The sequence below is a fragment of the Marmota flaviventris genome, chromosome 6 (genome assembly GCF_047511675.1).
Source record: "Marmota flaviventris isolate mMarFla1 chromosome 6, mMarFla1.hap1, whole genome shotgun sequence".
Classification (NCBI taxonomy): Eukaryota; Metazoa; Chordata; class Mammalia; order Rodentia; family Sciuridae; genus Marmota; species Marmota flaviventris.
The window spans coordinates 46,955,162-46,972,623 of record NC_092503.1 but is presented as its reverse complement, the minus strand read 5'-3'; the positions used below and the strand labels follow the sequence as shown (position 1 = coordinate 46,972,623).

The window sequence follows — 17,462 nt, the reverse complement described above, 5'->3', positions numbered from 1 at the left end:
TGTCATTAGTATGTTCATACACATCAGACATTGCAATAGTGCTAGGCATATATTGACCACTCAATAACTATTATTCACTTCTAAAATAACTTGAAATTTTATGTTTGCACTTGTAGGTGAAAAAATATGGACAACACAGAGGAATACTTACTTGAATTTAAAGGCTACAATTTTGAAAGGTCTTTAGTTAATATTCCTATAGTAGAAAATGTGGAAGATTTTGAAATTAGAGATGATGATGTCTTCATAATCACATATCCAAAATCAGGTAAGTATAAAGAGTGGATTCACAATCATAACTTTTGCTTTTCTTTGGTGTGTGTGTGTGCGTATGTGTGTGTAAATGTGCTCTTTTTCAGATATCAAAAGCAGCCTGACCTACATTTATATATCCATTAAGGATCAGAAAAAAGTTAGATGAATCTCAAATCTCTACTACCTAAGCCCATTTGCAATGGATATATTGTCAATTTTGTTATATATATATATATATATATATATATATATATATATATATATATATATATATATATATATATATAATGCTGAGCCAAGAGCAGGTACTGGGTAAATGCTGACCTGTTGACATGGTCTGCCAGACAGACCTGACACAGTTCAAACTTATCTTTTCTCTAATTTGTAAATGCTTCATGGGTTGAGATATTTATCATGTTCCAAGATGTTTCATTTTCTTAAGAAGTATTCCATGACAGCTGAGTTCCACTGAAGATTCTCAAAAACGTTTTCAACCAGCAAGTTCTACTAGAAAATAAAATAAGAATGATTTTGAGATTTGTGAAGACCATCATTACAAAGAAGTAGTAAAACACAATCCTGTTGGGCTAAACAAGTACTAAGAAGAGTAATAGTGACTTCTACTTCAGCAGGGCAGGATACTTGGCTTGGTTTGAGTTTTTAGAGTGGCCCATGTAGATTAAGAGGTAAAGCTGAAGTTATTAATGTCCACATACAATGTTTTGCTCATTTATAGTGTAGTTTCCCCAGAATACCACAAGCAAGTTGGTCATACATGGTTAGACCACATAAGTGAATAAAAATGTCATATATATATATATATATATATATATATATATATATATATATATATATTGCTTTGCTCATGTCAAGTTCTGCTATTTCCTGACATCCTTGGATGCTTAAATAGTTTACAAAACCACCTTACATGGTAAAGAGAAAAGGAGGGGAAAGTGAACTCGCTATAATTTTGTTAATTTGTCTATAATTCTAAAGGGTAAAGTTCTGAAAAAGGAATTTCATGAAAGAAAAACAGGTACCTACAAAATATAGTCAAGAGGGACTCAGTAGCCAATAACATATTTTAAGAAAATATAGAAGAAATAAGCTCCAAGATTCCAAACATAAAAAATGACACAAAGAGGGAAATGCTAATTTCCCTGATGTGAATAGTGCAGGGTGTATGCATGTGTGGAAATATCACACTCTACCCCATCAATATGTAGAATTATTATAAGTTAAGGAAAAAGTTAAAAACACGAAAAAAGACCTAACATGGAGCAGGAAACAGAGAAGGAGAGGCAGAAATAACCCAAATCATCACTGTCATGGAATCAGAACAAACACAGCTCTTCAAGAGATAAAGGAATTTAGAGTCTTTGATTTTATCTTTATTAACTTTAATGTTTCATAGAGACAAAAATGAAAGTTGGACAAAGTTGTTAGCATACATAGAGTGTTTAAAAGTAAAGAAAGCTGAAATGATTTTATGGTGAATGACACTATTGTTGACTTAATTTTTAATGACTAATTGAGTTTGAAAACAAGATGATTTATTTTTTCAGGTACCATCTGGACACAGCAGATACTAAGCTTGATTTATTTTGAGGGGCATCGTAACAGAACTGAAGACATCAAAACAATAGATAGAGCTCCCTTCTTTGAATACAATACTCATAATTTGGACTTTATCAAAATGCCATCCCCTTGAATCTTCACTTCCCACATCCCATATTATTTAGCTCCAAAAGGTCTGAAGAACAAAAAAGCTAAAGTATGTCATACAGCTTAAATCTCTCTCTCTCTCTCTCTCTCTCACTCTCTCTCTCTCTCTCTCTCTCTCTCTTGCACAAACAAAATAACCTGCTTTAAGTAGATTCCCCAACCTCACTAAACCACAGTTTTCCAAATGTTACAATCATTGTATGTTTAGGATATTGCCTTCCACAATAAAAATATACAAAAGTCCTAAAAACTATACCTGTAACAAGCAATTGTGGATATAATTTGCAATTTATTCTATAGCATATAACAAAAATTCTTTCACACTGGCCATGAATGCCATTCTTTTTTATGGTTTCATAGAATTTATTGTGTGGCTTTGCAATAATTAATGTGTATTTGATGGACAGGTAAGTTGCAGCCAATGGATGTCTTGTGTTGTAATAAACATTCCTATAAAGGCTTGCAATTTAATTCTCATGCCATGTTTCAATTAATGTGAAGTTTACAAATTAAAATGTCTTATATTTTAAGTGTTGACAGGGATTATCTAACTGTTTTTATGATATATGAATTATACTTCATCAAATACCATGTAGGAATGCCTCTGTCCTCACATGCTTACTAATAATGGGAATTATCAAATTTGTCTAATATGCTAAGTAAGAAAGTAATCTCATTTTTGAGTGATTTAATCTTTCAATTTTAATAAGATTATCCTTTTATATATTTTTATAGGCCTTTAAATAACCTTTTTATTCTTTGCCCGTATTTCTTTAGATTTCTTATTTACTGTTTGTGGAATATTTACTTGGGGCAAAGTCTTCCCCTTTAAAAAGAAAAGACTTTTCTGAAAAATGGTTTAAAACTTTTAACCTTATGTAACCCAACTCTTAATACTTCTTTCCTGACTTCTGGTTCTGGTGATTTACTAAGAAAACACAATACCCACAACAAAGATTATGTAAATACCCTCCAGCTTTTTCCTAGCTAACATTATTTTTAACCTTTTTTTTGGAGGGGGGGGGGATATGGGATTGAACTCAGGGTCACTCAACCACTGAGCCACATCCCCAGCCCTATTTTGTATTTTATTTCGAGACAGGGTTTTGCTCTTTCATTTCATTTCTGTGGTTATATATTTTCAGCAACTCTCTCTTTTTTTTTTTTTTTTGAATTTTTTAATATTTATTTTTTTAGTTTTTGGCGGACACAACATCTTTGTTTGTATGTGGTGCTGAGGATCGAACCCCGGCAGCATGCATGTCAGGCGAGCGCGCTACCGCTTGAGCCACATCCCCAGCCCCTCACCACCTCTCTTTTTGAGGCTGGCTCTGAACTTGTGATCCTCCTGTCTCAGCCTCCCAAGTAGCTGGGACTATAGGCTTGTGTCACCAAGCCTGGCTATATTAAAACCTTCTTAGGATTATAAATTAAATCTTATACTGCTTATTATATATGAATATTTCATTATACTTGTCCCAAGAGTCACTAATTGACACAGAATAGTTTTTTAAAATTTTCTGTGTCAATTAGTAAGGAAAAGTTTTCTATCAACTTTTTACAATATAGTGTAGTTCCACAACGCTTGTCAAATGTGGATTTTAATTTAAGAGACATTTGTTCTGGGAAAACAGACATTGCAAAATACCAACATTCTTCGAGCTTCATTCTATGGCTCTATTTTATCAGGTCTACTTTAATACCATCAATATGTACCTTTTATTATTCTTTTTACCCACTTGTAGATATTTAACATAGAAAAAAGTATAACTTTTTAATAATCTTGTCAATTTACTCCAATTTTGTGGTTATATATTTGCATTCATGCTGCAATGATAAAAATTTTATATTCTCCTATTTTTAGATTTTCGGGATATAAGGAGTTTTCTATTTTACTGGGTTTTCACCCTCTGAAGAACTAGCTTTTTTCCTGGATGTATACTTTCATTTTAATATTTGTCTCATTTTAGTATATATCTTTCCATCTTCTTTAATTAAATGTTCAGTTTACCTATTTCCAGCATTTATTTTTGTCAATATTAACATTTTAAAAAGGATATCACTTTTAGTATAACTATGGATATGATTTTGTTAATGTTTAAAACTCTGTTATTTCAGTTTTACTTTTATAATTGGTTTCAGCTCTTTTGAGATTTTTTTTAGTTTGAAAGTGTTTGTATAGTTTTCTATCATGGGCAATGGTGTTTACATATTCTAATTTTTGAAATTTATTTAAAAGTTAATTGTCAATTGCATGATCAGTTTTCAAACATGTAATATGTTTCATACATGAGAAAAGGAGATAAACTTTCTGTGTTGGATACTTATACAAATTTTAAAAACTAAATGAAATAAAATTTTAATAATCAATTTTATAAATTTATTTTTGCTTTTATTGTTATGTTAAAGACAGTTCTCTGTAAGTGTTCTACTATGATTGTGGCTAAATCAAAATATTTACAGATTTACTGGAACTTTTCCATTGAAGTTTTTCTATTATGAGCATCAGTGGACAAAAGTTCTTTTTCTGTTGGTCTTTGAAAACAAATTATGAGACATCCTGTTAAATCATTTGACCTACAATTTTACTTAATTTCATTTTGTTCCTTATTCTCTAATTCTCTGGGACTTTGCCACATGTTTGTTCTTGACTTGAAATGCCAATTCCATTGCTGCATAATATAACTTCTGAAAGTAGTTCTATCAGATCTGTACTTTCTCTTCATAGAAAAATTAGAATATTCCAGAATTTGCATATCACTACATGCTTTTATTCGTGTTCTTGAGAATGGCCTTTGGGCACATATGCAGGAATTCTCCTAGAATATATATCCAAGTAGGGAACTGCAAAGCCAAAAGTACAAGGATTTTCAGTTCTATGGGATGGGGCTATATTTTCTGAAGAAAGCAGGTGTATCAGTTCCTGCTAAATTGCTAATGGACGTGTTTTGACTTCCTCCTAGTAATGATACATATCAGAATTTTAAATTGTTTCAATGTGTTATTTATGAAGAGATATGTTAAAGTGATCTTAACCTACATGTCCATACTCAGTAATGAGATTAAGCCTGTTTTGAAAGGTTATTGACAATAATTATTGTGTATTCTGTGAAAGGCCTTTTTTTGGTTCAACATTTCATTAGTGGTATTTTCATATTAATTTTTTTATACAGTTTCTGTCCTATAAGTAAAAGAATTTATTTCAACACTTTTTGTAATAGAGAAAAATGGGGAGAACACCTAATTTTCCATGACTAGAAGAATGGATTAAGATGATTATGATTCATTCAGCTAATGAATATGATGCAACTGTTAAAAACTTGAAATAATATGCTGGAATTGTTAATATTATTTATAATTCTTCCTGCAGATTCTTTATATCTACAGAAATCCTAAAGATGTTTTGGTTTCCTATTTTCATTATTCAAATTGGGTGGCTATATTAAAGAATTCTGAAACTTTTGAGAATTTTATGAAAATGTTTCTAGATGGACAAGGTAACTATGAGTTTATTTATCAAGGAACTTAGGGAAGATATTTAGAGAGATGGAAAAGGGCAATTGTACAATGGATGCTCTTGAGTAGTTACTATGACACATCAACTTAGTCTGCCACCCAGTGGCCTTTCCTTCCTTGCCAGGACCGTGTGGGTCTTGTCAAGTTTTCAAAGGCATGTTGTTTAGGAACCATTTTGACCAGTCCATAAAAGGCTTACAAATATTCTATCAATTTAAACTAGCTACAAATATAATTAAAACAATACATTCCAGAATCGCTAATGATCAGGGTGTTTGTGTACTCTCTCCTGGACCTGTGGGAAGCCTTCTAGGGCCATGGTGGAGTTTATCACTCCACTACTGATGAGGATTGAAAGTTGCAAGGGACTTGTAGTGAGAAGTGTCAGGATCTCACTCATTTAAAGATTATATTCAGGTTCTGTCTCATTGTAAACAGGTAGCTTTGCTATCCAGAAATCTTAGAGAATAAGAAGAAATGGACATGTGTTTTCTGGTGGATATAGGAAAGTGGAGGAACTTGCTTTAAAGAAATCTGATTTAAACTTAGACCCAGGGGCATTCTCATTTTTTTATTGCTGCCTTCCTACATCCATAAAGTCGCTTTTCATGGTCACTTCTCTATGAAAACCATGATTGTTCCCCTAAGCAGTAATCATTTCAAAACTGTAATATAGTTGTTCAGTGGTTGGGCCTTTATTTTTGTTTTTGTGACTATAAGGAGGAAAAGACAGAATACTTTGCTATTCAATAAGTGCAACATCTCCACCTTGTTACTAATTATTTTTTTATTTTTATTTTTTTTTACTAATTATTTTTTGCACAGTGGTGGGAAGTTGTTGGTTTGATCACATAAGAGGCTGGTATGAACACAGACATGACTTCAATATTCAGTTCATGAGCTATGAAGATATGAAAAAGGTAATAAGAAGTATTTTTAAAAATTCTATTTTTTAAACCTTTTTTTCTCCTGGTTTCAGGAAAACTCATTCTCCTAGTCATTTTCATACATATTTCATAGGCTTTTGGAGGGCGAGTGGGGGTTCTAATTTCCTGCTTATCCATTAATTATTCCTGGTTTTCCTCAAGGGTGCCTTCGCACTACACACAGTCACCATGGTTATCATGTAACAACTGTAGCATTAAAGGCAACCTCAAATATCTAGGATACCAATCTTATAAATCATTTTTATTAATATTAATTACGTATTAACGGCTTTTGTTATCTGATTTCTATATGACAATATAACATGCACTGATCATATTCAATCTCCCTTCTTCCACTCTCTTACCTCCCCTTCGCCCTGGACCCTTCATAGGTCCTAGTATTCACGATTCTACTTTCAGTCATTATTTGTTGTTGTTCTCACGTGTGCCTCTTGTGCTACTTGTCTTTCTATGTCTGGCTTATTTTATTCAACATGATCTCCTCCAGTTCATGAATTTTGCTGGAAGATTTCATTTTTTATATCTGAATAATAGTCCAGTTGTGTGTGTGTGTGTGCACCATATTTTCTTTATGTGTTCATCTTTGATAGACACCTAGGCTGAATCCTTATCTATTGTGAATAGTGATACAATAAACATGGGCATGTGAGTTGTCTCTTGTATGGTGACCCTGTTTCTTTTTGATACATACCCAGGAATGTAACAGTTGGATTATACAGTAGTTCTGTTTTTAGTTTTTTTTTTTTCTTTTTGAGGATACACCATACACCAAACATTTTCCATGGTTGTTACACTTAAGAAAGTTCATCAAGGAACACCATGACACTGGGGAAAGAAGCCACTTCAAAGACAGGATAATTCTTGCTATAGATAAAGGGTGAGCCCTGTGAGGCACATTCTTCCTGTTTTTTAAAGAGAATCTTAAAACTAGTTCTCATGTGAAGTCATAGGATGCTTATATGCTGGTGAAAGTTTCAAAACTGACTGAAAATTTTGTGTAATTCAAACATAATACAGTTAAAGTTTATTGTTCTGTGGTCTCTGATTGATATGCTGATTCATTAGTACATCATCTATTCAGTTATTTAAAAAATCACTGAATGATTGCTCTGTGACTGGTACTGAATCTTGAGTAATAGATGACTGAATCTTTTATAGACAGAATTCATAATCTATCAGGGAAAACAGGTACTCACCAAGCTAGTATATGTAGTTCAAAAGTAATAAGTGAAATTATTAAGGAAAAGTCTACCTACAATGTCAATGTGCATATGTACTGAGAATAGCTAATATAGTTGATGGTCTTTTTTTCTGAAATAAATAAATAAGAGCTAACAGAAAGAAAAGAAATGGGAGAGACTTATAAGGAAAAAGGAAAATACATGACACCTTTGAAGACCTAAGGGAAGAACTTGAACAATGTTGAAGAGATGAAAGATTAATATAGAGGGGTTTTGCAGGAGCCAGATTTTATAAGATCTGTGGGCTATGTAAATGAGAGTGATTTCTTTAAAGTTAAAAGTAGTCAAGAGCCTCTTAAAGAATTATTAAGAAGGGTAGCCATAGAACATAATTCATATTTTTGAATATTACTTCCATTCAGAGTTGAAAAGGAAAAATAGTGAGTATAAGGAATCCAGTACACACACAGACCAGTGTGTTAATCCACTGAACATCAGTGCTTCCTTGGATTGGAGTAATGTCATTATGAATGAAGAGAATACAGAGTTTTGAGGCACAGTTAAGATGTTAAAAAAAAGGGATTGTACAAAGGACAAATGATAAAGAGAGAGGTATCAAGGATGATTCCTTTATTTCCAGTTGGTGCAGGTGTGCAGATAGTGGTCTCATTCGTGAAGGTGTTTAGGGCACTCTGAGGCAGGGTTGGGTTAGAGGGGGATCAGAGGAGCTTGAATATGACATTGTTTTTGACCTGTGAAGATTAAAGTGATTTAGAAGAAATCAAATGAATAGAGTGAGAAACAAATGAAAAATACAAATCAAACTCAAAAAGATTTCTGCCTTTAGATATTAATGCCACTAATTTGAACATCATCACTATAAAGAATATAATGGCAGTAGCCTGGGAGGCTGAAGCAGGAGGGTTGAGAGTTCAAAAGTAGCTTCAGCAATTTAGTGAGGCTCTAAGCAACTCAATGAGACCCTATCTCAAAATAGAATATAAAAAGGAATAGAGATGTGGATAAGGGGTTAAGGGGCCCTGGATTCAATTCCCAATACCAAAAAGAACAAAAGAATGTATGAGAAGAATGAATGTGGATAAAATTGATTGGGGTAGGATGGAGTAAGGAAGTAAAGGAGAGAAGGAATATAGACGTTGGTCAACTCAAGTTTTCCGCTTTAGAGCTCTTTCTAGAGAAACCTCACAATGTTGTCAAAAATTAGATATTCAGGGCTGGGGTGGTGGCTCAGTTGGTAGAGTGCTTGCCTAGCATGTGTCAGGAACTGGGTTCTATTTTCAGCAACGTATTTAAATAAATGAATAAAATAAAGGTACATCAACATGCAAACAATATTTTTTAAAAAAAAAAACATTAGGTATTCATCAAAGTTGGAATACGTTTTGGAGTCTTCCTTTGTCTGCTGCTTCCCTTGGAAATGTCTTGGTAGTTTTACGAAACACTGCCCATGCCTGCTTCTCCAGTGATAAACCCAGCAAGATGTATAATCTCAGGGCAGTTTCTCTCAGAGGATTTTTCACATTTCTCACTTAATTAGTAGTAGTAGCCCTAGAACCTTAATGACTATGCAGGATTATTTTCTACTTTCCTGTCACAAGTAGTGTTGAGTGGTATATAATTGAACTAGAAGCAATTATAACTATAATGTTTAAAGATTCATATTTAGGTGGAAAAAGTCAAGTTAAAAGACCAATAATTCATTATCATATAATGAGCATGGAGGTTACCATTGGGGGAAGGACAAGGTTTAAAATGAGGAAAGGGTGTTTATTGGGGGGTTCTGGAATGTGTGTCATTTTCACATGTGTATTTTAAAATGTAAAAATTCTGGAAATACTGTAATTTATCTTAAGAGAAATGATACTCCCCTTTGGGGGGAGTCTAATATGAGAGATTTAATCATTCCAATCCTGTTATCTTTTCCTTCAACATATTGGAACTGGCTGATGCCTCTTGGAAAGAAATGCATATATACCTGAAGGGTGTGGGGCAGTTGTCTTTGGAGACCCCACAAGTACAGTGGTAAAGAAGAGAGCTGCCCGTTGTGTTACCATGAAAAACCATTTTGTGGAATATGGCTCAGAATATTGGACAGTAATAGGTAGTAGAATTAGGGAACAGCTGGTGTTCTGAAGAATTGGCCAAAGTGCAAGACTGTAGCAAGACCTAGAAAAGATTCTCTGAATCTATGTTATGATTTAGATATGACCTGTCCCCCAAAAGATCATATGTGAGACTATGAAAGAAAAGTTTAGGGATGATATATGATAGGATGATAAATGGCCTGATCTAATCAAGGCATTAATCCCCTGAGTGGTAATTGTAGGCAGGTAGGTAGGGTAGAGCTGGAGGAGGTAGGTCATCAGGGATATTCCTTTGAGGTATAATGTCATGAGCTGATTGGAGCTCTCTCTGCTTCCTGGTGTGATGTCTTGAGTTGCTTTTCTCCACCACATTCTTCTACCGTGATATTCTGACTCACTTCAGGCCCTGTGGAATGGAGCCGGCTGTCTATGGACTGAGACCTCTGAAACCGCAAGTCTCCAAACAAACTTTGCCTCCTTTAAGTTTATTCTTGTCAGATTTTTTGGTCACAGCAATGAAAAACCTGACTAAAACTATCTGTGTTTCATCTTCCATTAAAATTATTCACTGAAGTCTACATTTCAATTAACAAGCTGGGGTTTATCTGATACTTTGGTTAATAATAGTTAGCTTTTGGGGAAAGATTTTAATTTTATCTCTTATTTCCTTGTATGTGACAAGTATAGCTGTTTTGAAATTCTTTCAGATATTTCTACATTTGTAACATCTATAGTTCTATTTTTATTGTCTTTTTTATGCTAGAGCTTGTTCACATTTTCTTATCCCTTTGTATTCATTTATATCCTGATTTTATTATTTTTTTCTGCACCCAAGTTTGGTGTAGAAATAAGTTAATAACTGTGGTGTGGGAGACCAACCTTGCTCGTGACTGAGTCACACTCCTCCTCTGGGTGCTGAAGTGCTCAATCACAGAAATGTGGCAGAGCTTTCCCCACCCTTCTTGGGTTCAAGGGTTGGTGTCTCCTGCATGGGTGTGTCTTGCTACAGCCCCATGGGTGAAGCTATGCTCACCTGTTCTTTTGTAATATAACCCCTTGCCCTGTTTAGGATAGAATCTTCCATGGAAGTGCCTTGTGTGTGTCCCCTTCTCTTACTGTGCCTTTGGGTGTGGCCTACCCAGGTGTCAGTCAACCTGGTGACAGTGGACATCATGAACATAGACTCAGCCCCCTGAAACCTGACCCCTTGCCTCATTTGAATAGCTTCTCCTCAATAAAAGGGGTAAGGGCATGTGCACTCTCTCTCTTCTTGTGGACCCTTAAGGTCAGAGGAGCCATCACAGTGACCCCAAAGAAAAAGGTATTTGTGTCCCTTGTGTGGTTATTTTGCACAGCCCAGTTAGCCCAGTTCAACTTGAGTAACCCCTGAGCCTTTTCTGTGGACCTGTTATTTTTATTCATCCTCTCACACTACATTTTTTCCCCTACAAGAATACAACTAACATACTCAGGAAGTTAGCAAGGCCCTGTATCCTCTGTCCCCAACCTGCCAACCCATCTCCATTTCTTGTGAGCACATAGTGTATCGAGCACTTTGAAGTTCACATTTCATAGGGGTAGGGGATTCAGGTTTCTTTAGTTGAGGGCTCATTTTTTTAATTTTATTCAGAAAAGAAATCCTTGCTTCTTGAATTGAAAGAAAAGTTTCTTTCTCATGAAAATTGTTATAACCTCTTTGAGATACAGTTTTTCCAGTTAAGTACTCTTGCCTATAATAATTCTGTTTAGGTTTTATCCTCCCACTGAAATTTTTACTTGTGATTAAATATCCATGACATAAAGTATATTTTTTACTTGTGATAAAATATCCATGACATAAAATATGCCACTTTAACGACTTTGAGGCAGGTACCAGGGATTGAACTCAGGGACTCTCGACCACTGAGCCACATCCCTAGCCCTATTTTGTATTTTTTTAGAGACAGGGTCTCACAGAGTTCCTTAGCTCTTGCTAAATTGGTGAGGCTGGCTTTGAATTCGCCATCCTTCTGCCTCTGCCTCCTGAGTCCCTGGGATTACAGGCATGAGCCACCGATCCCAGCCTGCTTTAACTATTTTTTTAAGGGAACGGTTGTGTGGCATGAAGTATGTTCATATTCTTGTGCCAACATCACCACTCTCCTACTCTAAAATGAATTCATATTGCAAAACTGAAACTCTATATTCACAAGGCTATAATCCCTCATTCTCCAGTCTCAGCTCCCTGTAGGTCTTGTAAAAAAACATTCTACTTTCTGTGTTTATGAAGTTGATTAGTCTTAGTATATCATATCAGTGGAATCATACAGTATTTGTCCTTTTTGACTGGCTCATTTAACTTAACTTACCATAATGTCTTCAGGGTTCATGCATTTGTAGCATAATGCCTTCCTTCTAAGGCTGAATAATATTCCAATGTACATATGTACTACATTGTATTTGTGTATCTCATACATATACATACATATAGATCACTTTTATATTCTGCATTGTGAATAATGATGTATGAACATGGTGTACAAATCTCTCTCTGAGACTTTAACTTTCAATATTTGGGGTACATACACAGAAGTGGATTTGTTGGGTCATATTGTAATGCTGTTTTTAGGTTCATACTATTTCCATTGCATTTGCAGCATTTTTATATTTCTACCAACATGCATAAATCTTAAGTTTTCTGTGTCATTGGTCTTATTCTTTTCTGTTGTGGTTTATATTTAATAATAAAAATATTGAAGTAAAAAATAAATAAAATATTTTAAAATTAAAAATAATAATAGCCTTCCTAATGGGTGTGAAGTGGTACCTTACTGTGGTTGATTTGCATTTCCCTAATGATTAGTGATACTGAGCAGCTTTTCATGTACTTATTGGACATGTGTATATCTACTTTGAAGAAATCTCTGTTTAAATCCCTTGCCAATTTTTAATTGGACTGATTTTGTTGTTCTTGTTGATTTGTAAGAATTCTTTATGTATTCTGGGCAGTAGAACTTTTTAGATATTTGGCTTCTTATTCTACAACTTAAATTTCTTTGTTCTAATGTCTTTTTTGTTTTATTTTTTGTTTGTTTGTTTGTTTTGGGGTGTGTGTGTGTGTGTGTGTGTGTGTGTGTGTACTTGGGGTTTTCAATGTAAAAGATAATCTTATGTGCTAACAGGGACCACTTCATTTGCTTTATTTTCTATTTCAGTACCTTTTTTGTTTTTATTGCTTAGTTGCTCCAGCTAGTATTTCTAGTATCATAATAAATAAAAGTGGAAAAATGGAGTTGAACTTACTCCACATCTCGGATGAAAATCTTTCTCTTTTAGTTGAGTTTGCTGTTAGCTATTCCATATAAGACTTTTTCATGTGGAGGTAGTTTCCTTCCATTGCAGATTTATTGAGAGTTTCATCATACAAAGATGTTGGGTTTTGTTAAATGTTTTTTGTGCATCAATTGAGATAATCATGTCAGTTTGTTTCCCCATTCTCTTCTCATAACAAACTGCATGGTTCATATGATGACACTTCTTTGCATTCCAGCAATCAATTTCACTAGAATATGAAAATGTTGTGTGTTTAGCTGTAACTCATGCATACTCATGACTCTTTCAGGACCTCAGAAGTGCAGTGCTGAAAATCTGTGGATTTCTTGAGAAAGAACTTAGTGAAGAAGTTGTGGATACTGTTGTGAAACAGGCTTCATTTCAGAACATGAAGACTAATCCACAAGCAAATTATGATGATATTGTAAAACAGGAACTTGGAGTGAGAAACAATGAAGGAAATTTTCTGCGCAAAGGTACTATTCAGTAGTTCTTAGTAGCAAGATGTAAGCTGTCATTCAAGTCCTTGATACCTAGGAGAAATAGTAAGTGCTTCCATTATGTCTCTCCAAGTAACAGTGACATTTGGAACCTAGAGAAATTAAGCATCTAATTGAGAGTAGGTCTGAAGAGGTTTTCAAGAAACCTAAGTGTTTTAGTATACAAACTGACACATTAACTTGCTTAATTAATATTGCCTTATTTCTAAGTCACATGAGCCTGGTCAGGTATATTAAATGAGAATAATAATCCTTATGTTCCCTTTTTTCTTCTAGAATAATCTAAGGAGTAAACTTAATGTGTGTTTTGCTGTGCTGGGAGGAGGTTTGGATTACTGTGTTCCCATGTGTCGTCACAAAGAGTGATATCTTATTAGTGCTATCTGCTATGAATTCAGTTACTTCAAAAAGTCCTTGAAATCATTTTTACTGTGATCTTATTACATGCTTGAAGTAGTTGTCAAGAATGAATATTATTTTCCTTGTAACTGATACCCTTTATATTCAAATTATTATTATTATTATTATTATTATTATTATTATTATTATTATTAGTAGTAGTAGTAGTAGTAGTAGTAGTAGTATAGTACCAGGGATTGAACTCAGGGGCACTCAAGCACTAAGCCACATCCCCAGCTGCTATTTGGTATTTTATTTAGAGACAGGATCTCACACTGAGATGCTTAGAGCCTCACCCTTGCTGAGGCTGGCTTTGAACTCAACGTTCTCCTGCCTCAGCCTCCTCAGCTGCTGGGATTACAAGCATACAGCACCACACCTGGCTTCAAATTGTTAATTTTTGATTTAATCATTTAGTGTATAAACATTTTAAACATTTCACTTCTACTTTATTCACATTTTATGTCATAATTGGCTCATAATTTACCAATAGGATGATGGATATTAATTTATGAACAATTGTATAAACAACTTGTGGAAATTGCCCTAGATATTGATATATTTTAAAATTCCTTTTTTGATGACATTTATTATAAATTCTCCCTTTTAATTCCTCAGCTACAGTAGATAAAAAGCAATTCTCATATCCCTAAGAGCTTGTTATCTTTTTCCAAAGGCCAATAATAATATCTATACATGTGAACCTGATAGCTGGAAATGCCAAGTTATTTTTCACTTAAGAAGAATGGCATAATGTAATCCCTGTGGTTCAGGAGGCTGAGGCAGAGGAATGCAAGTTCAAAGCCAGCCTCAGCCAAAACAAGGTGCTAAGCAACTCAATGAGACCCTGGCTCTAAATAAAGTACAAAATAGTGGTGGGGACTGGTTCAGTGGTCGAGTACCCCAGAGTTCAATCTCTGGTACTCACCCCCACGAAAAAGAATGGCATAATGATGGTTTAATCTTGTATAAAAAAAAGATGCAGAAAGAGAAGCTCTGGTGCTCTATATGACTTTGATTTTATAGGTTGAAAATACTTGAGTCTTGTTTTTTTTTTTTTTTTTTCAAATTGAAAAAGAAAGAAATACTTATCTTGGAGGGTTTTAGTAAGAATTATATTACAGTTGATAAATGTGGTTCACTTAGTATGAGGTTCACTTAGTATATATACAGGAGTATATATATTAAAATACTTTTTAAATTCTAATATATTCGTATCTTTATAGTTTTTTATTCCTAAGGATCACAGAGTGGGAAAGGCTAACATATGAGGAAGTAAATTTTCAATCTCTTTACTGCATTATTTTGTTCCTAGATTGTTTATTCAATCATTCCTGTGTAAGAAAAGATGAGGTCTCCAATCCTGTGGACCTGAATAAATATTTAGCTTGGTTGAAAAGAGATTAACCCATTAATTTCCAATTTTTAAATTCTGTGAACACAATAATATTCACATATTATTAGAAAGTTAAAAAAATAGGTATATTGGTTGCTCCATTTAAATTTGACAGGGGTTCCACATCTGGGACAATAGGACACATGGGTTCAAATGGTTGAGACAGTCTTTAACATGATGTGTTCTTTATTCACCAAAGTGCCATTCATGTTCTTATCCCATTAGGTACCATTGGAGATTGGAAACATCATTTTACTGTGGAGCAGAATGAACGATTTGACCAGATATTCCAAAGGGAAATGAAAGACTTTCCCCTCAAGTTCGTCTGGGATATAAATGAGGAGTAGAATTCTAATCAAACTATAAAAGAATCATATAAACTCTAATCAAATGCTATACCTTAACATACATAATAACATACGTAATGCCTATTACTAATTATACAACTTCATTAACAAAATAAATAAACTATGCTTAGATCAGTTGCCATGAATTCTTTAAAATTTAAAAAAAAATTAGTTTTACTTTAATAATTAAAATTACAAATCAGAAATTAAAATGCTTTTGCAGCTTTGGTACCCTGCATGAAAATGGCAAAACAGGAAGCATAAAACATGACTTGGAAATATATTTAGAGACGATTCTGTGCCGCAGTCTGGCTGGGCACACAATCACGAGCCACCACACAGCTTGTAGATTCAAACAGCAACTCTTTATTCCCGAACTCACACCAGCCGTCTACAAACACGTTCTGGGGAAATCCACGTTCTCTGCCCAAATCCACCTCCACTGGGCTTCTATCTCCAAAATATACTGTCTGAATCCCGTGAGAACTCAAGGGGAACTCAGGCAGCAGGATATGCCCTATTCCCAGCAGGAATAATCTTAAACCTTAAACCTGGAACCTAAACCGGGAACGCCCTAATTCACCTTGGTCCTTGAGCAAGGTCACCTACATTCAATGTCAATGCAACATGGGGTACGCTGGCAAGGAAATTGTCATACCTACTTGGCTAATGGCTCCCAGCATCTCCCCCCTTCTGATTAATTAAACAACAAGCAATGTGGCTTAAGGACCATGCCTGGTAGGTTGTCCAATTCAACATATGGTTCTTACCCGTCATCGGAAAACTGACCTTTAGGCGTCAGCCTCCTGTCTTAGGTTGATACCACTGCAATTGAATCATACCCATCACTGACCACCGGTCCAGCATACAGCCATACTTGTGGATAGGTCTATGCACCAGTGGGGGGGTGAGGTTCTTTGCCTCACCTCTGTTGGCCCCCAAATTTGGCCTTGGTGCCAGTGGGGGAGTGAGGTTAATGTGGCTTAAGGACCGTGCCTGGTAGGTTGTCCAATTCAACATATGGTTCTTACCCGTCATCGGAAAACTGACCTTTAGGCGTCAGCCTCCTGTCTTAGGTTGATACCACTGCAATTGGATCATACCCGTCACTGACTACCGGTCCAGCATATAGCCATTGGCCCCCAAATTTTAGACCATCACTAGCAGAAGGGAGGAGGATACAGAAATGCCACAACACCAAGCCAATAGACGGCTCCTTGGGAAAAATTGCATCACTGGTGACACCATCAGCAAAGATATGTCAGCACTACCACAATTAACATGGGGTGCGCTGGCAAGGAAATAAAAATTGCATCACTAGTGACACCATCAGCAAAGATATGCCAGCATTACCACAATTCGCTGCACCAAACGATAGTTACGTAGTCCAGGCAAGTTCTGCAAGCAGTTCAAAGCAGAGGAATCTATCAATATGTCCATTTCCTCCCAAATTCCGTTTCCTCCCAAAGTAAGTTGACTCCTTGATTGAGCATTACTTGTGGAGTTATATTCATTGATGCATCAGTTTATACAGTTTACTGTGATAGCTATCATAGAAGCTGTAGTTTGGTTTTATCTTTGTCTTCACCGGCACTGGGATGAAGATAGGAATTCTGGCAATGATGCTAAAAAGACATTATCCTGAAAAGAATTATTAAATATAATGAAAAGGAAAGGTGAAAGTAAACAAACAGATCTGTTAACCTACTTTAAAAACAATCCTTAACAGCTTTTTACCTAATTTAAATTAGTAAACAAACAGATCTGCTAACCACCTTT

The 17,462-nt window shown here is 34.9% G+C and overlaps 1 pseudogene; it reads left to right on the top strand.

Annotated features, from left to right (window-relative positions):
* Nucleotides 1-126: 126 nt before the first annotated feature.
* On the top strand, nucleotides 127-15,759 carry LOC139706207 (amine sulfotransferase-like; annotated as a pseudogene).
* Nucleotides 15,760-17,462: the final 1,703 nt, after the last annotated feature.